Source organism: Haemaphysalis longicornis, unplaced genomic scaffold (assembly GCF_048455015.1).
Source record: "Haemaphysalis longicornis isolate Haplotype H1 unplaced genomic scaffold, Haemaphysalis longicornis Haplotype H1 scaffold_6, whole genome shotgun sequence".
Classification (NCBI taxonomy): Eukaryota; Metazoa; Arthropoda; class Arachnida; order Ixodida; family Ixodidae; genus Haemaphysalis; species Haemaphysalis longicornis.
The window spans coordinates 171,167,010-171,181,262 of NW_027526407.1; the positions used below are offsets into that span (position 1 = coordinate 171,167,010).

General features: G+C 44.4%; 1 pseudogene across 1 annotated transcript in view; it reads right to left on the reverse strand.

The window, feature by feature from the left end:
• The window catches only part of LOC144142063 (uncharacterized), a 115,743-nt pseudogene that overhangs the window by 66,076 nt on the left and 35,414 nt on the right, over nucleotides 1–14,253 (reverse strand). The window contains exon 4 of the transcript XR_013316809.1: nucleotides 8,445–8,595. The product of XR_013316809.1 is annotated as an uncharacterized LOC144142063 (transcript). The remainder of the gene's footprint in view (nucleotides 1–8,444; nucleotides 8,596–14,253) is intronic.

The window sequence follows — 14,253 nt, forward strand, 5'->3', positions numbered from 1 at the left end:
GGCCTCCCGCTGTGCGTATGTGCGGACAGTCCCATCTGGTGACTTACGGCCACCGTCCTCTCTCCGTCTTAGCAGGGTGGCGGCCAAGGCAAGCAAGAAGCTCCTTCTTTATCCCTCGCAGGAGAAACTTTACTTTGTTTTCTTCTGTCGTCTCCGGATTCGTGCGTCGAAACAACCTATTCATCTCATCAACAAAGGTCACTACCCCTTCGTTGGGGTGTAGCGTGCGCGTTTCTAGCAAAAAGTGCGGCTCGTTCGTTTCGCACGACGGTGGCGAACGTTTTAAGGAACCCGCTTTGGAAGAGAGTCCAGTGATTCAAAGAGCTTTCATGGTTCTCTAACAAAGTTCGGCCCGTATCTTCTAAATAGAAGAAAACGTGGCGGAAAGTTTCTTCGTCATGCCACCTGTTAAAGATGCGGGCGCGCTCCACTTTCTCCAACCAGTCCTCAGGGTCTTCTCCGGGTGATCCGCTGAATGATGGTGGTTCCTGGGGCTGTTGCAGGACGAAGGCAGGATTAGAAGCGCTGGTCATGGTGCCTGCGTTGATCATGCTGGTTTTCACGACGCCTCATTTCATCACTTTATCCGGAAGCATTCCAAACTCTGGCTGAAGATCTTGCTGAAGGTGGCTGACACGACTTCGGCTTGCGTGTCGGCTTGAAGAGGGGTTAGGGTTCATGTACCGAGCACCTCCAGCCGACGTCCCGTAGCCAAAGATGAGGCAGTCGTCTTGAAGGGAAAGCACGTATATTGGAGCGAACTTGTGCTCCCCTAACAACTAAAAAAGTACACAGGCGGCGAAGCAGCAGTCAACAAAGTGACGTGCAAAGCGGAGCGGGACGATTCGAATACCGCGGAATCTGCTGTGCGGGAATTTATCACTCGGCGCGAGGGTTTCTCGAATAGCCGAAGTATATCCAGAACACTGTACATCAACGAAGATTATTCTCGGCTGTTTACGTTACTTCGCAAGGCTCTCCCTCTCAAAAGAGATAACACGTGCGGCTCAGAAAGAAAGAACGGAACACGTGCCTCGCTTGGCACACACACACACAACAGCGATAACACGGACCGGCACAGCCAGGCGGCCTGCTAGACGGCCAGCCTAGTCATAGTAGCGGATTTTAATGCGCCACACACGGCTTGGGGATACCTTAAGAATACCAGAAAAGGGAAGGACCATTGGAATCAAGCACAAATATATCAACTTACACTCGAGAACAAACCGAACACCCCCAACAGGATAGTAAACAGCATACAACGAGACTTTATACCAGACCTTACATTTACTTTACACATAACGAAATCACAGTGGGCGGTACCAGACGTTAATCTTGGCAGTGACCGCTTTATTGTTCAAACCGATCCTGAACTCAAGCACCCAATAAAAAGGCTACCTAAGCAAACACGGCTCATAGACTGGGATGAATTCAGGAAAAAGCGCCTCATCAAGCAGCACTCCCAAAACAGTGCAGACTTTATAGATCTAATAAGCTTGACCACTCAACTTATACAAGATAGAATTGGTCACAAACACAGTAGATCCGAAAATTCCCATTGACAATACTGACTTACATCTACTACAGAAAAGTATTCGTAAGCGGTGGAGAGGCAATAAACACAATCTTAAACTTGAGCGCAAACTCGCCGAATTAGAAAGGCAAATACAGGAACATGCAGCATCCCTTGCACAAGCCTAGTGGCACGAAATTTGCAACCAGATGCAGGGAGACGTGCGTATAGAGCGCACCTAGCATTTACTGAAGCACCTAATAAATCCCAACCACTCGACAGCGGAGAAGAATCACATGCTTACTCATACTATTAAAAATTACCAAGCCTTTCATGCAACATTCCTCAACGAGATCGTAGACACACACTTACCCAAAGGCACCGATGATACACTTCCAACCTACGCCGGCACAGACAACCCTGAACTAGATAAAGGAATTTCAGAGGCAGAGGTAAGGCGAGCTACTCTTAAAATTATACTTAACTCTGCACCAGGTACACACCAGATTACCAACAGGATGCTAAGGAATCTTGATGATGACTCTATTACAGCCATCAGGAACCTCTTTAATCACCGTTTGACTCAAGGCACTTTACTTCAATCCTGGAAACACGCAAAAATCACGTTTATCCTCGAACCAGGAAAACAACTCACGCTTAAATGTCTCCGCCCGATCTCCCTCACCTCCTGCCTCGGAAAGATCATAGAGCACGTTATACACAACAGACTCCTCAAGCATTACAGCACAGACAGCTCCTTCGTCATACAACCATTGGTTTCCGACCTAAACAATCTACACAGGACATTCTTCTTCAACTGTACCCCGACATAATCACGCCACAGCATAAACATGACACTGCCGTTATACTAGCATTACATTTAACTAAAGAATTTGATAATGTTTCACAGACAGCGATACCTAAAGGCTTACACTCCTTAGGCCCAGGATCACGTACATAGAATTATATCCGAAGTGTTCTATAGAAATCACTGATTTCACTTCCCCTGCTCTGACGCTCTCTTCAAAGGGCACACCATAAGGCGCCGTCTTTTCCCCTTTACTGGTAAATCTCGCCATCTTAACTGTCCCCCAACGGTAACACATTCGTGATCTTCATTTTGGTTTGCACGCCGACGACAGTACACTGTGGGTCAACAAAGGCAGCGACGCTGAAATTGAGAGCACTCTACAAAAAGGAGAAGAAGCAATAATAGAAGAGGCTGGTAGAGCAGGTCTCACCTGTTCGCCAACCGAATCCTAACGTATCGTAATCCCAACAAAAACACAATATTCACCCCCCCGCGAATATCCACATATATATGCGAGGTGACCCCATCGCGGAGGTTGAAATAATTACGATCTTGGGCTTAACCATCCAACATAACAGATCCAATACTCACTCCATACGCCAGCTCGAACAACACGCCGCCCAAGCGATACGTGGTCATTTCATGCCAAACGTCGCAGCCGTAAAATCGATTATCACGGATTTGCTCAGTAAAAATTGTGTATGATCCTCGAACGGCACACACTCCTCCCTGATGGTGTTTTATCTACAAAAATTTGCTTCTTTTTCTAGGGGTCTTTTTACCTTCAGGGTTTAAAACAAACTTACGTCTGTGAAAAAATCCATAAAAAAGTAACTTCTCTTATAATGGCTACCGTTTTTTGTGAACATCATGTTGAGGTCCTGGGCTAGTCTATGCCGTGTTTTTAAAATATTTTTATTTTTTTTTTGCTGTGATTACGCTATTCAGAAAATACATGATGTCGAGCAATCTCAAACATTTTTAGCAAATACGAGCATATTATCTCAGCCAATGAAGCATTTGTACCTGTGTCTCAGCATTGTGGAAAATCGATAAAAACTATAGTTATACTGAAAAAAGGTGAAATGAGCGAGAAAACGTTTTTCAAACTTGTAAAAATCTCCTTTCGGGTTCATATTCACCTTGAAATAGCGCATTGTTGTGCTCGTAGTAAAAAATATCAAATACAAGCCACTCACTAGTACAAATGACCGCAGTTTTTTTTTCCAGAAAGTTTAATCAGAGCAGTTTTGTATGTATCTGTTTGTTTTATGGCGCAAGGACAACGATGGCCAAAGAGCGCCAACGCAATGGTTCATCATTTTGAATGATGTTTTAATAAAATGGTGCTGTAAATGTGACGATTTTAAAAGAGGTTAGTGTGGGGGTGTATACAGCCCCTCATTTAAAGCAACAATAAAATTGGGGGAATGGGAATGGCAGGGTAAGAATGTAAAAAATAGTAAATAAATAAACACTCATAGCGTCCTCCCACTCTGAGGGGCCCCGAGGTTACACTTGGTATGATATGCGGTTTAAAAAGCCAATGTCTCCCAGGTAAGCAAAAAGGCGTTTACTTGGAAAAAAGGGTTGATCAGCTAAAAACATCGAGGGATGAAGAGGAATCATGTGAGTGTAGAGTTCCCGGAAGTGCTTTTTCCTTGCCTTGTGGAAGTACCCACACTCAACTAAGACATTGCTGACAGATAGGCGATGTCCGCACCTGTCGCATTGTGGCGGTGGTTTGCCCTGCAGAAGGTGCGAGTGAGTAGCGTATGTATGGCCTATTCGTAATCTGCACATGTATACTTCCGTTGTTCTGTTGTGTTTTTCTGTGTAGTAGCTGCCTAATTGGGGTTTTATAGTGTGGAGTTTGTTATCTGTCTGAGTGTCCCAGTGTTGCTGCCAGCGTTGTCGGATTTCCTTTCGAATGAATGGTTTCCAGTCAAGATAGGGAAGCTGCTGAACGTCGACGCTGCAGCGAAGTGCTGCCGCAGCGGCGCTCTGGTCTGCGAGTTCATTACCAGGAATGCCACTGTGTCCAGGCACCCAATGACCTGTTTTAAAGCGTAGGCTGCCATTATCTCTTTAACTAACCTGTTCAGCACAATGTTCCTACTTGGTTTTCCGTAATGCAGTGCTGTCACAACACTCAATGAGTCTGTGTATATAATGGATTGTTGTGTCTTTGTTTGTATTATGTGTTCTAGCGTAATTAATATAGCATGTGCCTCAGCCGTAAATATACTTGTGTTTCTGTTTAGTGTCCTTGTGCTGGCAAAGTTGGGACCGTGTGCAGCACATGCCACAGCAGTGGCAGTTTTGGAGGCATCTGTGTAAAAGGCAGTGTATGGGAATTTGTTTTGCAAGTGCAGGAAGTGTTGTCGGATGAGTTCTGCGGGTGAATGTTTTTTGTAAATTTCCTTGAACGACATGTCACAGGTGACAGGCCGCAGTTCCCAAGGCGGCATGAACTCAACGAAGTCAGCTTTGTAAGATTCTGATAAAATAACCCCAAGTTCCTCCGCATCCACCTTCACTCGGATAGAGAAAGGCAGAGGAAGCGATATAGCCAACACAATATAGCCAACACAATTGCCTCTTTCCAAGCATGAGGGTAGTATCCAGCACACCATATCTTGTTGTACAAGAAGAGTAGAGTATTGAGGGTATCTATGTGCAGGTGCTGAATCATTTTGTATGTTATTTTATCAGCTCCTGGCGCCGAAGCACGGCATGTGTTGAGGGCTACCATAAGTTCCTGCACCGAAAAAGCACAGTTATACCCATCATTAGATTTCTTGTGGTCACGAATAGGCTTTCTTTCAATAGATTCTTTGTATCGCAGGAATGTCTCAGTGTAGTGGGAGGAGCTGGAAATATGTTCAAAGTGCTGCCCCAGGGTGTTTGCTTGGTCTTCAAGTGTATCGCCAGTGTAACTGACAAGAGGTTTGACATATGGTTTCTGCCCCTGCAGTTTCCGTATCATGTTCCAAACTTTGCGCGCATCTGGTAGGAATTTATTGATGATATAAAAGACCTCCAACTATCTGTTTTTGCCTGACGTCGGATTTGCCGTCCCATGGCTTTTGCGCGCTTGAAGGAAATTAGGTTTTCTGTAGTAGGATACCTGCGGAGGACCCCCCAGGCCTTATTCTGAGCATTTCTAGCCTTCTTGCCATCGTCATTCCACCAGGGCCTCTGATACCGTGTGGTACCGGAGGTCTGGGGAATAGAAACGCTAGCAGCATCAAGTATATGTGCTGTGATGAAGGAGCACGCTTCATGAATACCTAAGTGTGTTATTGATGTGTAAGTAAGTTTCGACATCTCTTTAAACGTTGCCCAGTCGGCACCAGCTTCTTTAAACTTTTCATGTGAAGTGTAACTGTAGGGGCATTTTTCTAAATATCTGAGGGTGACTGGGAAGTGGTCGCTCCCGTAGGGATTCGTACCCACTTCCCATTCATTGGACGGAAAAAGAACGGGGGAGCCTATAGCAAGATCAATGTGTGAATATGTGTGGTGTGCTATATTGTAGTATGTCGGCTGCTTTTTGTTAAAGAGACAAGCTCCGCATGACAAGAGAAAGTTTTCTATCAACCGGCCCCGGGAATCTGTGCGTTCCGATCCCCATAGTGGGCTGTGCGCATTAAGGTCACCAACTAGTAAAAACGGTTCTGGCAGTTGATCTATAAGGGACTCAAATTCGTAACTAGACAGACGATATTCAGGGGGAATGTACAGTGAGCAAATTGTTGTTAACTTATTGAAGATAATTGCCCGAACAGCAACCGCTTCTAGGCCGGTGCGCAAATGAATAGACTGACAAGGGACAGCTTTTTGTATAACTATTGCCACACCACCAGAGCAGTGCGAGCAGCTGTCTCTGTCTTTTCTAAATACTGAGTATTTGTTTAGGAAGTTGGTATGCTTAGAGTTCAAGTGAGTCTCTTGTAAACACAGGACAGTTGTTTGAGTTTTGTGTAGGATTTCATATATATCATCTATGTTATTAATTAATCCTCTACAGTTCCACTGCGTAACTATTTGTGCTACCATAAATGTTTAAAGAAGATTTTGGCTGGTGAAGACTAGGGATGGAGGTATCACCTACCACACTCAGGTATGATCTGGGCCAGTGACACGCGGGGCTGCTGGCTTTTTTCCCCGCCCCGCCATGGAGCGCTGTTCTTTTACCACCTTAGGTGCTGGCCGAGACGGTGTCATGTCTATGTCCTCGTCTGAGTGCTGGGACAGCGACGAGATGGAGTCCTTGCGGCCTCCGACACGGAATATGTTCGAAGTGGAGGAAGGATTCCCTCCCACCATCGTTTGTTGCGTGTTGGATGCAGAGGCGGTCGAAGGACCCGCCACATCTACATCCATGGCCACCTGAGGTCCGGTAGCCGGAAGAGGGGGACCAACGGCAGAGCCGTCACTCCTGGCGTTCGTGGCGGACGCAACACTTGCGGGTGCCACAGGTGTTGTGTCAGCTGGTTGGGCTGCCTTAGGCAGCACCTTGGGGGGCTGGGGCGGCACCAAGTCTGCTTCGCAGTACTGGGTGGCCGCAGTGACAAGACGCCGCTCCGCCCCCCGGAGAGCTGCGTCGGCATACTTCCCAGAAGCAAAGGCGCTGAGCCTTTTACGCGCTTCTAGGTAAGAGATATTCTCGCTGACTTTAAGATTGAGTATTTTCTTCTCAAGTTTGAATGTTTTACACGTCCTTGAGTACGCTGTGTGCGGGCCACTGCAGTTCGGACACTTAATCAAAGTGCTGTTGCAATTCTCTTTGGGGTGGTCGTGCTCTGAGCAATTTGCACACGTTAAACGCCCACGGCAGTTGTTAGTACTGTGCCCATAACGTTGGCACTTAAAGCACCGACGCGGGTTGGGGATATATGGTCGGACGGTACATCGAAGAAAGCCTGCATTCACAAATTCGGGTAAGCTACTGCGGTCAAAGGTGAGGACAACATGTTTAGTTTTGATTTCCTGATTTTCTCGACGCATAGTGATCCTCCTTACTGCAATGACGCCCTGGTCGCGCAGGCCCTCGAGGATGTCAGAGTCAGTTTCATTGCAGAGATCATATTCGGATATCACACCTTGGGAGAAAAGGTGCCCATTCGCATGCGCAGAACCCCGGCAGTGGTTGACTTCGTCTCTAAAATATCAATGTGCGCCCTGGAGCCCCAACCATTCTCTTAAACCGTTGGAGGGTTTCCTGTCCATTGTAATCAAAGAGCTGCTGAGCCTATTTTGGAACGCAAATGATCGATTACTCACCATTTTTTCTGCCTTAGACTCTTAACTTTCTTCTATGCACCTGTCACCTCTGATGCACCGTGAACTCAGCAATAGGCTTAGCCACGCGCCCGCTGTTAGGAAGGAATTTGCGCGACGCCTGACTTAAAAGACCTGTATATTTTGCAACATCCACTAGGACATGACCCGTCGATGTTTCGCATTTCGGCTTGAGGATAAAGTACTCATACGGTCCCCCGTAGATGGACCTAATTAGTGCCGCATTTTTCTCCCCGCTCCCGTGCACCATATAGGAACTCCGTAGAGGCTCCTCCAACCTTCTTACTCTATTGCGGTCTACAGCAGATCGTCGTCCCCGTGGTACCCAAACCGCATATATTTCTACGATTGACGCTGTCCAGGCGCGCAAGCGCGCAATAACTGCAAGTGGGAAAGTCGCTCTCTCCGGCGGAGGGTATATTTATGGGAACCCTTTTGGTCACAAGGGTAGTACTCTTGGTTGTCTAATCGGTGCCTTGAAAGTCCGTACCCTATCAGTCCCAAGGAACTCAGCCATCATCGTCACAGCGCGGGCTTCTTTCTCCAGTTCGAGTTCTCGACTATACAGTCACTTCCTCCATCTATCATCTCCAAATTTATAAGATATCATGCGTTATATATTCATTACATTTTCTGCATAAAAATTCGCGGCGTGTTGGTGAGTGTATGTATTTTATAAACGTTAGCTACCATAGCTGCTCACATTTTGTTTGTTTCTAAATCATCTCCCATAGGTTAAAGAAAATAAATCTGCATTCGGTTGTTATGACGATTGGAAAATTGTATAAACTGAAAAAACATGCTATTTCTTACCGGTTTCCTCCTATAGTTACATTTTTCCAATATTGGTAGGACTCTGTAAGGCCCCAGGACACAATCTTACTTTTCCACGATGTATACCGTTCTCCAAGTCTGGTCACGACATCCTCCGCTTCTTTAGTTAGGTTGACAACTTGCATATGAACTGAAAAAAAAAACACCAGTAAGTGGTAGTAACATCAATTATTTTATTAACGCCTTGTGTTACGGCATTCCTTCCACGATTTACTTTAAATTTGTTTTTTATGCCTTTTATACTTCTCACGTTCTTATCCTAAATGACCGAGCTGTGCAGCTCTCGTATATAAATGATCAATATTTTGAAAATTTTGAAAAGTATAGACGTTTATTCTATAATTCCAGGTATCACCCTTACTCAAAAGGCAATCGATAAAGTTTTTGTACCCTTTTTGAATTCGCTGTAAATTTAGAGAATTCGTTGACACGTCTATGAACCAGAATTTTGTAGTAGAGAAAGCAAAGATATTTTGAAGTAGAGAAAAAAAAGCACAAATTGGCTGCCATATTTTTTATATATAAATCTAAACCGCAGCTAATGCTTCAGTGGCTATTTGTGCTTTGATAATTTGAAATATGGCCACAGAACTCAAAGGTAAGCAATACCCCACAGCGTCATGACGAGAATCAGACAATGAAGCCGAAGAAGTGTCGGGTGCATAACTTGCGCGGCCTGAGTATTGGCTTCCATGTACATTATGTAAATAAGTCGATCGCATGTTTCAAAATACATCACTTCACCTCCAACCACGCATCGGTTGTGGCGCCACGTAACAATACGTTGAGTTGAAAAAATATGTTTATTTACTAAGAGCCCCTTCAGATCTATTAGGTATTGAAGAGGGGAGTGAATTGCATACAATAAAGTAAAGTAAAATCCAGAAAATGGCACAAGAAAGATTACAAAAAAATGGTCAAGGTTCAAACATGTTTGAATAAAAACACAACCCACGTTCGTATTACGCAATATTAGCTAGCGCATAAGATGTGACGCTAACCAATAACACTGAAGCCTATGAACATTCGACGTTAGCTATCCTATTTTTGAATGACATGATCAGTAATTTCGGGGGTTTATGCAGCAAGGTTGTTCCTTTTTTCTGGGTACAAAACACTGAGAAAATGTGTGTTGTTCACGGTGGTGTTCAAACTTGATTTGCACGATCCAAACGGTACGAGGAGAAATGTGGGGGAAAATAAGCTTATAGAGTAGCTGACAGTAGTATATTTTTGGCACATACCGAGACAGAACATTTTACAGACACAAGATGACATTGGCAATTGAAAGCTTTGTTACAATGAGGTGATGTGAGGAGCTCAGTTACAGTGAGAAAGACTTTGACCAACGGAGTAATGTGTGGTATTTGCGCTGATTGTTTCAAGCTATCTTCACATAGATTCCATAATAAATCCTCCTTTCGAATTTAGAAAGAACTAGTGTTTTGTACATTAGTACCTAACATGGTGAAGGATCCTTCAAAAACGTTAATTAAGAGGCATCCAACATGCTGTTAGCATTCGCAATTACATACGTGGTGTGAGTGGACGAAGTTAGGGGCCGGAAATGTAAATATCAAATATTTATCAGATGATGGCTAAACTGTAATTTTCCATATATTGAGTAGGTAACTATTGAGCTGTTTTGATAACACGCATATGCTTACATTTGCGAGAACTTATTACCATGGGCCGCATTTCTAACGAGAAATACATTGTGTTAACACGTTATTCCAAGGTAGTAATTGCATTTCACATGGAACTTACCAGTGCAAGCCAGAGTCATCAGCAAATAAATGATAACCAAAGGGAACACATCCAGTCAAAGGGGCAAAGAAAGTACATCAGGGAAAGTAGATGACACAGCACTTTGCGGTACACCGGTGTGAGCAGGTAATAAATCGGAGTTTAAATTATTAGCCGATACATATTTGCTAATGGCTGGTAAGGTACACTCAAACCAACATAAAAGTTTGGAATTGAGGTTAAGCGGATGCAGTCTAAGCAACAGCAGTTGGTGACGTTCGTTATCAAGTGCTTTCGAAAGTTAAGAAACTTACAATTGACGGTAGAAAAGCCCTAAGAAAAGCATGCAGTTAATGGGGGATAAAAAAGATTCGTGTTTTCCAGAAAACGTTTTTGTGGATCCATGCTCTCAACGAGAGAAAAAAAAACGAATCAGAAGATTGAAGTAAATTTTAAAAGAATACGGGCTCAACCAGTTTCAATTATAGCTTATTAACAAGATTCCCACATTAATACGGGGAATTTTCTGTTACCTGAATCAGTGCACTTGAACCACCTTCCTGATTTTAAATTGAGCTGGTAGATTATATGTGCAAGGGACGGTTGTTAATTGTTTGGAAGTATTACGGAGGAGTGTGAACTAGTACTGATCATGAACTATAAACTCACAGGTAGCCACGTGGAGCAGTTAATAGTCTTTGACCTAACGGTTTTTCTACTCACAATATTCTATCGTAATTTGATACATCTGACGGCGACAATGCTTTCAAGGTAAAGGTAAAAGGCCTGCAGTTGCAGAGATATTATATGCAAAGACTTTCTTCTTGGTTTAGTACCCCGGCTGGACGGAATTAATATTGTCAGTCAGTGTTAAGAGATCGCCAGCAAAATGTCGGTTTCTAACGCACCAAAACGTTTTTGTCTCAGCCGTTACTTCGGCTGCATGGTTGCAAGCTAAAATTTTTGTTGTCATGTTTCAGGCCGCGAATGTAATCTTCACATGGCGCTTTGTAGGCAGCACTCCGAACGGAGCAAGGTGACAGCCTGGTGCGGAATCGATAACTTGCGGAGCTGTCCCTCTTGTACTAGTACTTGTAAGGGCACAACTAACTTGTACAAACACTTTTTTGGTTAGATAAAGATGTTGAGTGAGAAGAACGTCATGGTCATTTTTATTATACAGTAAGGTAGGGGTCGGTATGCACGTTCCAGTTACTCTATTTTTTTCACCCCAAGCGTACCCAGTTTGTACGAACGGAGAATTAGCGAACAAGATTTCAAGAAAACTGGATAGGTTTTAGTTAATTTGAAAAAAAATGCGTGTTTGGTAAAGCCGAATCGTTTTTACATCTCAGAAGTAGGAAGTTAATGTCAAACGATAGCATGCACTGGTCGATGAATCCGAATGTGTGCAATGCTGGAAGTGTACCCCCCCCCCCCCCCCCACCTGGATGTTACTGCGATGTCAAAAATGCTGGCGCATATTTCTGTTAATTGATTTGGCAGTGTGTTAGGCGCTCAAACCGCGGAAGAAACGGAGCACATGTCTAGAAAGTGTTTAACTACTAAAGTCGAAAACGGGTCAATGTCCGCTATTTATTTCCCCAAGATATATCTGCAAATGTAAAGACACCACATAGAAATAAAAGAATATTAGTATAATGCTTCCATAGGAGGTTGATATTATAGATCTAATTTATCAACGGGAAAGATGGGCGGAACATGGTCAGAACTACCTAATATAGGGGTTGGTAATTTACTTTAATGATCGCCTAAATTGTGTCGAAGTTAGTTTAAACGTAAGTACTATTCAATGGGATGCGGTTATTATTTCTTCAAGGGCACCGTCCCCCGCCTCCGTTTCCGAAGAGCGGTAAAACTGAGATATCGAAAAATGAAGCGCAGAGAAATTGATTATTGATCTAAAAATTCCGGACATAGCCACGTTTCGATAACAGTAAAATGTAAGGTTTAGTTATATCGATTGTCGATATTAGTGAATCTCGTTTGTTCCGGATACTACGAAAAATAGGCAAAGAACGGATACACACGACAGGCACTGATCGCTTCCCTTCGCGCACCCCAACGGGGACCTACGCTTGCTCAAGATAGGCTCTACATGAGAAGGTGTTGGTCGCCGTGCGGTTCGGGATTTCTTTATTAGTGACGTACAGTAGATCTACTGTCTTGTTATCCACAAATCTTCTGTACAGCATGTAAAAGAATAGTTCACTAGATTGTACTTTTACAAACGCAGTTTGTAACAAAATACACTCGTTGCAGAGTACAAATCCGAAAACACTTTCACAATTTTCTTTTCTTTGACTTTTTTGCATACGGGAAAGTAGTTACGGCAGCGGCCACTATTATAGGTAACATGGAGCGCGTGGGCGCGCTCTGGTGAGCGCCGCGTGAATTTCGCGTTACATGCGCAATCTGGGTCATAGGTGGAGATACCTGCGCGTCGCTGCTACGATCCGTCCCACTTAACCGCACATGCTCTTGTACGAAAGCACTGCAGTCATGATGCTATGTTAAAATATTCAACTGAGTTTTAGAGTCACACATGCAAGATCCACCCAAAATTTTAAGTTTTGCAAGTTGTCTTCCAATTAATATTACGTTTGTGTCTGCTAAATCAACGTTTATTGTCGTTGGTTTTTCTTTGCTGATCAGATCAGATCAACTTTTATTGTTGCCATTGGTGGGACCGCGTTTAGGTCAACTTTAGTGTCGTTCCGGCGATGGCAGGATTCATATAGATCTCTGCGGCGTCTTCGCCCGCCTGGGATAGTAAGGCCGGGGTCATACGGTCTGTGCTGGGCAACGGGGCCTCCCACTGGTCCTCGTTAGTAATTTGCAATAAAATGGGGTGCCTTTTAGAGTTTGTAGTGGTTTTTCTTCACAGGAGCAGATCACACGGGGAGGTCGGCGTATTTATGAAAAAGAGGGCATTGGTTAGTGTGCTACTCGGGGTAGTAGGGTGTTAGGAGGGCAGGGGTGGGAAAAGTTGATGTTGGCGCCATACTTCAACAGGGCGGCGGGAGAGGAGGCGGCGGGTGGTTGGAAGCGAGCTCTGGAAAGTCGGTAGGGATCAAGTACCGATTGGTAAGCTAAGAGGCGGTCCCTATGAGAGACCGTTTGAGGAGATTCTGCAGCGTCACTGAGCTCTTGGATGAGCGGTTCTCGAGCCACCTCGTGTGCCAATTTATTTCCTGGGGATTCGTAGTGGCCCGGTGCTCAAACGATTTTTTTGCAAAGACAAAAATGCTGAAAGTGACCCTCTGAGACAAAATGACCCTATGGAAGTGCAGCGCGTATTTAAAACTTCCTTTGCGCATAGAATGAGTGGTTGGACAACTCAGTTCGAGTGTATCTTTAACAGCGTCAATGCTAGATGTTATGTGTTCGTCGCGTGCGGCGAACTGGGAGGAAGAATAGTACACGAAGCGCAGCTATCTCCACCTGTTGCCCTGATTACGCGTAGTGCGATTCGTTGTAGTTTCTCTTTCTTCTTTCGAAAGGTGGTTTTAAGTTAAGTTTACCTTTGGTTAAGTTTACGTCTTTATTTCAGAAGAAGGGTCGTAAAAGTATTGTTATGGACACTTCATCTGGGTAGTGTGTGGCGCTACACCAAACTACGGATATTGTTTCGATTTTAGTCGCATACATCAAGAAGTAAGTTTCCTTGGTAGTTGTTTTCTTACGTGAGAAGTAGGAAGGGAGTCGGTAGCGTTCCTGGTTCCGCAATGCTTTGTGCCGGGACTTCTCCAGTCAGTCTGGTTGAGCGATATCTGCCTTTGTACATGGCTGTGGTGAGTGGCCATTTTGTAGGGAAAGCCTTATGCAGAGATTGTTCATTTGGTGGCTTTTTCTTAATAGCGAGACTGTGTGGTGCTGTTCAGCGATAGCTTCCGCTCTCTTGTGCGTATTATCGGATGAATTGCGGCGCCAGGAGTTTAGTGAACGCGTTGCGTGGTGCTGGATTGCTTAGTAGCGCTTGCACGCAGCGGTGTAACAGGTGCGCTTCGAGGTTGTATTG